We start from the raw sequence: 12,359 nt of genomic DNA, 5'->3' as shown, positions 1-12,359 counted from the left end.
GAGGATGAAATGACACAATCCCTGACCTCATGATATTCTGGCAATCTTCCATAAAGGAATCAAAGACCACATTCTCATCACATACAAAGTAAACTTTTTCTCCACCAATTCCACATTTGACCTATTTTCTATATTGCTGTACTAATTGTCTCACACTTATCCACCTTCTAAGGTCAATTTAAGTGACAGATCGTGCCTCACAGTTGGTGAGATATCATTTTTCATTGAGTAACACAGTCCCTCTATTGCAGCCTTATCTCCTCCAACCATTTCTTTTACTCTCATCCAAACACACACCTTGAAAGAAAAATCATTGAAATACTTTATGATTCTGAAAACTTTGAAAAAGCACCCAATTTCTGCACCTTTGACAAGTTTTTCAAGACAATTTTTGCTTAGAACCACTTTTCCTGTCATCTTGCCAACGTTAATTTTAATTCCTTCTTTACCAGCAATCATTGCATTTTCAAGAAAAAAATTGGTTTTCTGTTCACTTATTTTTATTCCAAATCTTTATTTCCAGTAGCTTCTTTTTCCTTTTTTTTTCACATAAGACAACAAAAATTATGAATCGTCATTTGTATTGAGCTTCCAAAAACTTATTAAACAAAGCTCCACAGCTTTTAAGTATCTTATCCCTCTAGCTACCACCTTTTGAGACTTCATCATTATCAAGCACTTTCCCTTTTGAAAATTATGTGCACCCATAATAGAATGGATCTACAGAAACAAAAATCAGGCCCATAAGCTGGAGCACAACATCACAGCTACAAACTACTGCATGTAATTCCAACAGATCTAAAGAGTTCCAGTATTAAATCTAGTACTTTATTATCTTACTTGGCACAATATAAAAATGTTTTTTAAGCTAGCAGAATGACACCTGACAGTCCACTGTGAAAAAAAGAAGCAATAACACAGCAGATTCAGAAACACAAAACTCTTACCTATTCAAGAATTATATATATATACATATATATATATATATGAAATGTATGAAATTACAATGCCTCATTAAGACAAGCACAGTTTCCTCATCCTGTTTGTTTTCTGTGCTTAACACAGCAGAAAGACTGAGAAGGGCAAATATTACATGCTTAATACCCGTAAGTACAAAATATACAGATAATCTTCCTTGACATTATAGAGCCACAGATGAAAGATATAGTAGCTAGAGCACAGTGCAGGTGAAATGCAGCAACTACATGGGTAATTTTATTCTGGCAGCTGGTACAATATGCCATATTGCAGAGCTGGCAAGGCAGAATTGGAAGCAAACATTTTGGTGATGCTACAATGAACAGTTTTCTTTCATTCATGTTTTCCTCCTTTATATATGACACTTCAGTACAAAGCCACTGACCACAATGTGAAGCCACTATCACTTTAATTGCAGTGATAAAGAGGCACTACATACAATATATCTCCTCTAGGCATCAGAGGACAGGATTCACTGTGAGCATTCTTGAGTCAAGTTTGGAGCTCTTCCAAGATGTTATATTTTCCCTTTCCTGAAGGAACGACACACCAGAAACCTGCACATCCCAGAGATATCCAAATGCTGTCCTCTGTGAGGCACAGTGCTGGGATTCATTGGTTTTATTCCACATTCTTCTTCACTTTATACCATACCCCAGTTAGTCTGGCAGCCACCTGCCATTATACTGCACTCCTTCAGACGTGCTTCTTTTTTGTGTCAATTGGCATACAGAAAAGGCATACAAAAAAAAAAAAAAAATCATGTTATGAAAAAAATGCAGTCCTCTCATGCACTGCAGGAGCCACGCATGTCATGTCTGCAGGTGCTTGCTCAACCCTCGGGCTCTCATACACATTCCTCACCTGCTTTTTCCATACCCAACTTAATGTCATTACTTGAAAATTTACAGCCTCGTATTGCACTCATGTCCTGCACAAAAAAGGCTCCACACTATGACATAAGACACAAAGGAGCAGTGAAGGACATTTTATACCCACCAAGCATTTTTATCAAAGCTCTTCCCATTCTTTTAACTGCTTGCATTTGAGGGAGTTGTGCAGGGTCAGAGCAGTCACAGTACTGACATTACTGTGGAGTTAACAGCACCAAACTGAATTTAAATTTAAATGTTTTTAAGTTCTGCAGCTTCCACAGATGCTACTACTATTAATATCTCAAGACACAGTCCCTCCAGCACCTGGGCAGCACAGCAAAAATACTGCCTTTCAGCACTGCTTACTAGAGTGTCTAAGGCAGCTATGATGTAAGATTGATAAGTTTCTGGTGTATTAAAATATGTCATTACCAGCAAGTGACAATTCCGAAAAGAATCGCCTACGTAAGTTTTCTTTTTGAAGGACATGAGGGGAAAGCAAAAATGTAAAAAATTTTGGAACTACACACGCAATTGTACAAACCGTAAGCAATAGTGTAACACTCAAAACATCAAAGATCTCAGACACATTTGCTTGGGACCACTGCAATATAATTTGTTTTTCCACAATGGAGATAGAAATAAGGAGGATTTTCTGTATTTCCATGATAGAAATACAGCTCAAAGAAAATTCTTTTAATTTGTCTGCCTTCACATCCGGCCCAAAAGTAACAAGCACCCATTCAGGGATTGATTAATGAAGGTTATGAGTTGAGAACAACAATTTGTTGTTATATTTCTGAATTCCAAGTACTTTAAAGCTGTGGATATTTTCTGTCAGTTCCCACCCATTCTCCTCAAAAAAAAAAAAAAAAAAAAAAAAAAAAAAAAAAAAAATGCAGTTTGAGATAATAAAAAAGAATATGGCGAACAAGCTGCAAGCTGGGAGAATTTTCCAAAACTTTTCATAAGTCCAAAACATAGTGGATTTGTTAGCTTTTATTTAGGAAGGTATCCAAAACCACATACCAGGAGAGAAAATCCTAAATAAGAATTTAATTTTAGGTGTAACTGAATTTTCATTTGAAGTTATACGATGTGGGAAAAGCAGCATGGGGAAAAAAAGCAGAGTTCAGTGACAAACCTCTGCAAATTATGTGTAGTTACCTGAAGTTACTAGAAGTGTTCACTGATAGTCTAATTTTTGGTAGAGACTTCTCTCAAATAGTGTCCATGAACTGCAATGTAACAGTTCAGTAACAGTTAAAAACTACCTCCAATATTATTTCTGCTTCACAAATCCTCCTAGTGAGTTCTTTTAGTAATACAAATTATTTATATTTCCTCTTGCAAATGTAGAAGCATGTTAATTTCTAACAAAGAATTTGCTGCAAGAGGAAAATAAATTACTTAGAAATTGTTTTTTCCAAAAGCAAACAAGCTTTGTCCCCTAATACCTAATCCACTACTCGCTTGATCTGATCTAATCATAAAGACAGTGGACCTGGCTAGATCTTGATTCATTTCTTTAATAAACTCAAACCCAGAGAATATTTGGGGGAATACAAAATGAAGGCATAAACCACAGGTAACAAGAATGAAGAAAAATATCTGCTTGTACTATTAAGTTACATTAAGCTCCAGAGCTATGGACATGTAATGATGTCGCAAAGGAACCAAAAGTAGATCTCCTTCTTCATGGCAACTTTCCTTGCATTTACATTTTGGATTAAAAATTACAGTCTGTTACACAGGATCTAATATAGTTCTATCTTGCATTTCCTTTGCATTTTACTGTCTCCTGTAATAGTGAACTGCCGACTGGAAAGAAATCTGTAACAAAACCTCTGACAAGTTGAGCTCAGAAACACAATCTATGCAAAGACAAGCAACAACTCACTTTTTAATCTCCAAATACTCCTGTAGCTACAGATAACAAGTTGCAGACATAGCTGCCTGGGAGGTGGTGAGCATTCATGACAATTCACCAAGAAGGCAAAGCACAAAGGTACGAATTCACTATAGATTGATGAAAAGTGGTACATTACGGCATGGCAAAGGGGTAAAGGCAGCAGAGAAACAATCTCATCTGTGCATCTTAAGAAATGGGCTCTGACTTGCCTGCTGCTCTGGAGAAACAGGAACCCAAGCTGACATCTTCATAGCAAAAGCTGCTTGTATACAGCAGCTTGACAGCTACCAAAATAGAAGTATCGGGTGTTCAGAATCACCTGAAAACAAAAGGTTTATACAAAATATACTGTGCCACTGAATAAAACCATCAAAGCCACTGTAATCAATGTTTGATCGTTCATTCTGTCCCCTAAAACAGTAATTTCAGAAGGCATTAAAAGGAAGCTGACAGAAAGCTTGGTAAAAACAAAAGAAGTTATATCTTTTATACCATTTTAAATGTGCAGGGGAGTCCAAGAAAGTATCTGAAAGATGAATCTGTTAGGAGATTCATGAATGAAAACATGCAAGAAATATATCAAGAAGTCTGATAAAAGCTGAAAACAGAAGCAAAGATGAACATAATGGAAATGTCCCACTACTCTCATCTTACTCTTCCCCAGATATTTACTTGCAAACATTGTTAGATAGAGGGTGAAATAGACCTTTTTTTTTTGCCCTACCAACAGCCTCCGTGCTTTTGCTTTTAGCAGATTTGGTCCATGATGGTTCTAGACAAGGAAATGAGTCAAATCCATAAATATTGCATCAAATTAAACAGATAATTGAGCTCTAATCAAGCAGTATATGTATATATTTAAAATATGAATACATATGTACTTATTTGCATAAGCATACAACAGATTTAGGTCTACTGTTAGCATTTACAGGCATCCAGAAGCCTAAGCAGTTTCACCAGGAACATTCTGCTTGCCAGCAGAGCAACTTGGAAAACAACTGAATGTATTTAAACATAGCCACTGCTTTGACAACACGACCAGATTAGTATTATTGTTATTACTTAATTAGTTATTTTTGAAGCTTGCAATTTCAGATCAGTCTCTAACCAGAGCATGGTAGGGAGCCAGCGTATACATAAAGCACATAATTATCCCATCCTAAATTAGTGACTACTTGAAATCTGTTTCAATTTAAAAATGGGTTGGGAAAGTCCTCAGCTGCTAGAGAAACCCAGTATATTTGGGCATGACTCAATAATAACCAATACATAGAACAGCACAGAAGTCTTCCTAATGCAAAAGCACGAGACAGAGCTACATACACATTTATGTGTGCATCTGATGCATATATACATAATAAACCTTATATACATATAATAGCCCACTGTTACTGACCCACCTCAGGGCCTGCAGCTGCTCATCTCCAGCAGACAAACTGAGGCAGCAGGGCCTGCTCTCCACAAGAAGCCATGCTCATGGAGCTGCAACACAGTCATTTATCCTCTAAATGCTAGCAGTGGAGACAATGTATTTTGCTCTGTTGTTTTTAATTCCTATGGCTATTTACCACCTAACTTACTGCCACTGCTTATCTGCTCAGAACAGGAGCAAGACAAACTTCTCATGGTACTTTTGTTTTTCTTTTGAACAGCTAGGAAAAAAAGGGCATACAATTGGTGAGATTTGTCCTTATTAATGTCACATTATATGCACCACTGGGCATGTAGGAAAGCATAAGTTCCTCCCCTTATGCTCATCATCAGTGATTACATACAATGCATAAGCTATGATGGGCAGCAGGTACAGCACATTGTTCATATGGCAACTGAGACTAATCTGCAAGCTTCCTTTCAGCATCGTGAAAATGGATTAAGAAAAAATTATACAGACAGCAGAACAATCAAAACCTGGTTTCTCCACAGATTTGCTTCCCACATGCTCCAGTTCCCCTCTTAAAGCTTTTTTTCTAGTCTCTCTTGAATCTCCTCTTCCAGCCCTCCTCACTTTCAGTTGGGCCACAGGTAGCACTGTGCCATCCTCAGCAGCAAGTTATAGTTCTGCTGAGTCATTGGTCAACCATTGTACGTTTATCAGTCATGTCATTTATCAAAAGATCCCATCTGTACCAGCAAAATTTGTGAGAACTAAGTATCTGATTCCTCTACTTCTCTTACAGATCAGTCTGTTTGGCCAGAAAACTTACAAAGATACAAAAATGGAGAACAGATAATCTTACAAACCTCTTAGCATTACAAAATCAAGTAGAAAAAGGCATTAAGTGTATTTTTTACTGCTAGGTTACGAACCTGTAGTCTAAAGTCACACACCGACAGCTTCCCCGAAGTGAATTATAAGCTTTTTATTAGGAACACCACACATGAAATCATGAGTGGAGATTTTCAGGGGGGAAAAAAAATCAACAAAATACATGAAACCATACAAATACACACACAGACAATTCATTAGATAGACTCACGGAAACCAGAAGCATGATTGGAAAGCACAGTTTCATAATGATATTCTAGATCACGTAGCTAGTAGCCACAGAGTTAAAAATAACAGAATAAGATTTCTTAAAACTGCACAATAAATAACTTTTTTTCTGAAAATACAGAAGAAAGACATCTTGGAGGAGCAAGGCAGTCTAATCCTGGGCACTCCATTCAAACCAGTTACTAGCAACTAATTTGTGCTTTAACTTAGCCAGTCAATGACAGATTCACTGATAGGTAACAACACTGTAAAAGCTACAGCCAAACGCAGTTTCCAGGGCAGCAACTTCACACTGGTCAAAGGTGACAAGGCCAGGACCAGGAGCCACCAACACAGCTGGATTCTCATGTATTGAGATCACGGATGAGATTCATTTGACCTGTCAATTAGAGTATTTTTGCAGACAAAAGAGTGGGGGGAAGGGAGCTGGCAGATGGATGAAGTTGGATTTCACACACAAAGAAAGGGATGATGTTGAAGTACTGAAGTAAATGCTATTGCAAATTTGAATGATTTATCTGTTTAACAAAAAGAAAGCACCACCCACAACATACCCTACTTCTGAATGTTTCTCATAGGAAAATTTAAAAACAAAACAAAAAACAACCCACAACACAAGCCAAGCAAGGAGAATATCCAGATATTATTACATACAAAAGGGTGGAAAACAAAGCATGACATAGGACAGATGCCCAGGGAATACTGGATTTACTGTGTGACTTTTTTCCACATTCCATTTCCAGAATGCTTCATACTATTGCCCAAACAAGAAATGTACAGTAGATATTAAAGAGAGTTGGGAGTTACCGAGTAGGTCTTTCCCTCTTTACACATGGCAAAATAAGCCAAGTTGCAACATTCAGACTTCACAAACTTCATTATATCTAGGCATGGAGAAATCCCCAACCCCTAGGGAAAAAAAGGTAGGCAGATCACTTTCATGCCTGGCACTCTACAGACTCCTCATTCATACTTTCTAGCTCCAGTGTGTGGACAAGACAAAAGAGGATGCTGCAGAGATTTCACTGGCATCTAAATAAAGAGGTATAGCTAGCGAATATGTCACCTGCCACACTTCTCACCACAAGCACCATTCACCAAATACTATAAGGCTGGAGAACAGCAAAGAAAGAAGTGACAGATGCCCTTAAAGCAAGAGGAATGAGAGAAGGGGAAGAGACCCCTGGAAAAATACTCGTGTACTTATCTTGAAGGACATGGAGATTGGAATGGAGCTTCCTTGTTGAGGTAGCACAGCTGCAATACGCTTCAATTCATTACCATCAGCACCTCCTAAGATAGGAACCACCAAAACTCCATGTTTTTTCAAACACGTTATGGGGCTGCACAGTTGCATGTGACGGAACAGTGCTGAATCAAAATTCGCATGTTCATAAGAGCAACTTAAGAAAAAACAAAATGTGATCTTTCCAGAAGTGTACATCTGTACTGCCAAAAATCTATCCACTTGTGATGATCAAAATCCACTTGCTCTTCAAGAGAAACAGTTTTATTGGCCACAAGTATACTACAGTGGAATAGAAAGATATTGCCATTTTTCTGGGCTAAAGAAGCAAAATTTGCCCAACAGGAGTTTTGCAAGGCTGTAGAGCTACCCTTAATAAGTTAACAAGCACATTCTTCACAATGAACAAGCCTCACAAACTGAAAGATGTAGAGGTGGTTAGAAGCTTAGTGATGAATTTTGTCTATTACTTTAAGACAAAATGTTATTAAAGTGTTCTAGGGATTTCTTTACTTCCTAATCTTTTCTAAGGAAAACACTACCTTCGCAAAATCTGTCAACCAGGTGCAAGCTTTCTACATCCACAAGAGTGGGAAAGTCTAGAACAGTGGTATCAAACTAATCTTGCAGAACACACTATCAGTGCAATGCTGTTACAGTATCTGCTCAGGACAGTTCAACGTGGGGCAAAGGTGATACTCTGAAGATCAACATGGAAAAGGTATCTCACACTAAGTAGAAAATCTGCCTGGGATATAGGGGAAAGTGATCACGCTGCATTTCTCAAAATTGAAGCAAGATTGAAAGAGAAAATGATACTGATGAATGGAGATTAAGAAGTAAGGTGACACTCCGTAAGTGCTAGATTTTGTTTTCAGGTCTCATATATGGTGCTATGCCACAATAAGAACAGTTTCACATAAGCAGAACTCAACACAGCTCTGCTTTTCAATGAAAAGCTTGCTGCAAGCATCTGGGCATGCACCAATCTGCAGAGAGAGGACCTGCTTGGCAGCTCCCACCAGCTTCCATATAAAGAAAAGCTGTCATACAGCCATCAAGAAGAGATAACAGGTGACTGTCCTGTCTGTGGCTGGGCACAGAAGGAAGAACTGAGCTGGAGAAAATCTTAAAATTCCTGAGCACAAGCAGCAGACTTGACCTAATTCTGTACAGCCAAGAGATCTGGTTTGCTTGCTCACCACTGCCAAGGAAAAGCTGTGTACTGATTTGGGGGAGGCAGGAGGAGGAATAAACAAGCAAACAGTACTTCGTGACTTTGTACAGCATTGCTGTTGCCTGGGCAGCAAACAGCAGCAGCACTTCTGGTAAACAATCACGTCCATCAGGACAGAGGCAACCTGCTGACCTACTCAATGTCACGCAAGGCCCCAGAGTTTACCAGGTACAAGGTACAGACCATTTTTAATTTCCATGCTAATGTTCTTCTACTGCTCTTCCATTCCCATGATAATGTTTAAAGAGTCTTTGAAGATTAAAACATCACCAGATGTCCAATAGCAACTGTCCGCTGACAATAATGGTCAAGGAAACAAAGCCTTTATGAAGCTGTCAACTAAAAATCCTATAAACAGTGACTGAGATATTGATGAATAAAAGAGGGCCTTGTTCCTAACGAAGAGGATAGATTACCAGAGAAAAATTAACTTCCCTACAGGACTCACTGCATGAACTCAGGATTCATTCACTCTTATTTCTGAGCTTTGTTCCCTCCCATTCCCAGTAAGAGGCTAGGCTCACACAAACCTGAACTGCTACACAAGGAATAACACACAATTGAAAATTAAGGCATTAGTGTTGGGAAAAATTCATTGTGATGTTTTGCTGAAAGGCATCATGAAAACACAGCATTATTAGAAGTGTGTCCTATATGGCATGCCAAGACTTGTCCAAATGTTATTTCTACAGTGGGACAAGAACAGAAACGTTTCCTTCCTTTACTTTCTCTTTGCCAACTTTCCCATACCAAAGAGATTTCATATCTGCTCTCCTCCCACATGCCACGTGATGATTCCCAAGCCAAAAAGCACCATATCGACTGAAATCAGGAGCAAAGGCTTTCCCCATGTTTTGAAAACATTGCTTCTCTTTCTCAATCATTAGTTTACAGAGTCATAGAACAGCTTGGGTTGAAAGGGACCTCCAAGATCATCTAGCTCCAATGCCCCTGTCATGGGCAGGATTGCCATTCACTAGATCAGAAGGCCCAGGCCCCATCAAGTCCAGCCTTGAACGCTTTCAAAGAGGGGCAACCACAACTTCTCTGGGCAGCCTGTGCCAGTGTCTTACCAGCCTCTGAGTGAAAAATTACTTCCTAACATCTACCCTAAACCTCACCTCTTTCATTTTAATTCCATCCCCCCCTTGTCCTGTCACTACCTGTGTAAAAATCTGGTCCCTATCCTGCTTGTAAGATTCTTTCATGTATGGGAAGATATCAATGAGGTCTCCCTGGTGACTTCTCCAAGCGAAACAATCCCAGCTCCCACAGCTTTTCATCACAGGAGAGGTGCTCCAGCCCTCTTATCATATTAGTGGCCCTCCTTAGACCCATTATAATAGCTCTGCATCTTTCTTGCACTGGGGACTCCAGGCCTGGACACAGTACTCCAGATGGGGCCTCATACTTGTTAATGCGACTTAGAAGCTCCAATGAAAACTCCAGTTGTTCAGTCCATTTACATGGTTTATTCAAGAGAAAATTTGATTCCGATATATGTTACAAATAAGAGTTATATAATCATTGTATGAGTGATGCTCATAACAGCACAGCCTTGGAAATAATAGTATATATCAAAGTAAAAGCAAAAGGGAGGTAGAAAACAGAAATCGGTTTTCTGTGGTGAGCTGAGGTGCTGAATCTGAGCCTGATCCTACCCATGAATGGTACTGGATACCCACAGCAGTTATTGCTGCCTAATCACACTCCGGGAATCAGCTATCTGCCAACAACACTGTTTTGTCATCTTGTTCTTCTTCACATCTCAGCACTGGAGACACTTATCAACTTGTCCATTGTAATATTAGTCTTATCAAGTTGTTTCAGAATTCCTACAGTAATAAGCTTACCATTTCTCCTCAAGGGATAGTTTTCTAGTTTCTCAAGAAATATTTAACCATACTATGGTGTTTATCTATTGTCAGTTCTCCCTCCCTCATAAGAATAAACAGAAAATGTATTTTTAGTGGAAAAACACAGTATCTCCTAGTTAGGAGGAGAAAAAACAAAGGGAAAAAGAAAAAAAAGCAGAAATAGATATGGTGCTGAAGAGCAAAATCTAGGAGCTCTAGGACAGAAAAAAAATTATCCATTAGCTCATGAGGAAGAAGGGCATCACAAACAGCTCAGAAATCTCAGGTTTTCATCCTGAAAATGAAATTGTACTTCTGTTAATGGTTCCTGGGCTCTTTGGGCTCGGTTCTGAGACTAATGGGGCAGGGGTACCCATGGACTCATTCCCCAGTAAAGGGGGAAGTGGAAAGGAGAGAAAGGGAAGGGAGATGGACCTAAAACAAGACAGTGGCAACAATCTGAGGAGCAAAGTTAATTTATTAATTATTACATTGGAATGCAAGGTAACACAATATAATAAAATGGAATTGGAGCTAATAAATCAAATAAAATGAGCGAGTGCCAAAAACCAAAGGCCTTACTTTAATGCTGAAGCGAGATGGCTAGAGAGCAAATACACTGCAGAGATGAGCAGCAAAAGGGGGAAAAAAAGGGGGGGAAAAAAGGGGGGAAGAGGCATGCCTTGTGATTTGCAAACAGTTTTATCTTTCCCTCTGAACAGAAACGGAAATGAAAAGTGATCTGGAGAACTGGAGCATTAACTCTTTAACTCCCAGTCTACTACATGCTGCTATGATGTGGAATATCCCTAACAGTAATCATAAAACCATGACAATTTCTCAATGCTGATAAAAAAGGATTAGTATGTTTTCATGTGATGTAGTCTCTTATGAAGAATCAGGGAAAGACAAGAAAAACTACATTCCTCTGCTTGTGGTGCTTCCGGGTATTAAGAGATTCAGACCCAAATCCTACTGAAACTCCTTCAGAATAGAGATTTTCAAACTTCATAAATCACCCCATCAAAGCTATAGTGGTTTTCCCCTAAGGCCACTTGCAATATGAATTAATTTATGATTCTGTGTCTTCTAAGTTTTAGTTTTGTTTAAAAAAAAAAAAAAAAAAAAAGAGACTGTTTTTTGGATAAGGTGCTTTGTCAAAAATCCCCTTGGTCTACTAGCCAACTGCTTTGAAAAACCTCAGATCAAAGCAAACCTCAAAAAAGTTTGTAACTGCAACCATATCAGGCTGACTTTATGATTTAATTAAAGAAATTATTCTCTAAATCCTTGCTGTGGATAAAATATTTCAGAAGGCATAATGAAGTTCTACTGTTTCATTTTCAAATTTTCATTCTAATGATGACTAACCAAGATGTTTCAGCAAAGCACATGACAAATTAATCAAGGAAACTAATCTTATCTTCATACCATCTTTACCTTAGAGACCCTTCAACCATAAGGAGATTCAGAGGGGTTTTCATAAATTGATCCCCACTGGAAAAATTTCCAAGGAGATTCCTGATCTCCATTCCTGCTGGAACTGACCAAGTAATAGTCCAACAGAAAGGAATTCACTTGGATACTAATAGGTTGGCAAGGAACAGATATACTTTACAGACACCTTGCTGAGGAATTCAGGCTTAAGTGTGAATCACCATTCCTTAGCCTGTTGCAGGCCAAGATGCATTGGTCAAGAGGGGTCAATGTGCTGCTCTATCCACTTTAAACTACTGTCAATTACCACACTAGGATCAAGGC

General features: G+C 38.6%; 1 protein-coding gene across 1 annotated transcript in view; it reads right to left on the bottom strand.

The window, feature by feature from the left end:
* Positions 1-12,359, bottom strand: part of ADAMTS12 (ADAM metallopeptidase with thrombospondin type 1 motif 12) — a 175,577-nt gene that overhangs the window by 156,918 nt on the left and 6,300 nt on the right. The window lies entirely within an intron of this gene.

The sequence above is a fragment of the Centrocercus urophasianus genome, unplaced genomic scaffold (assembly GCF_019232065.1).
Source record: "Centrocercus urophasianus isolate 14NV4802_14NV808 unplaced genomic scaffold, USGS_Curo_1.0 seq_25, whole genome shotgun sequence".
NCBI classification, from domain to species: Eukaryota; Metazoa; Chordata; class Aves; order Galliformes; family Phasianidae; genus Centrocercus; species Centrocercus urophasianus.
The sequence above is the reverse complement of the archived record's forward strand: the minus strand, read 5'-3'. Positions and strand labels throughout refer to the sequence as shown.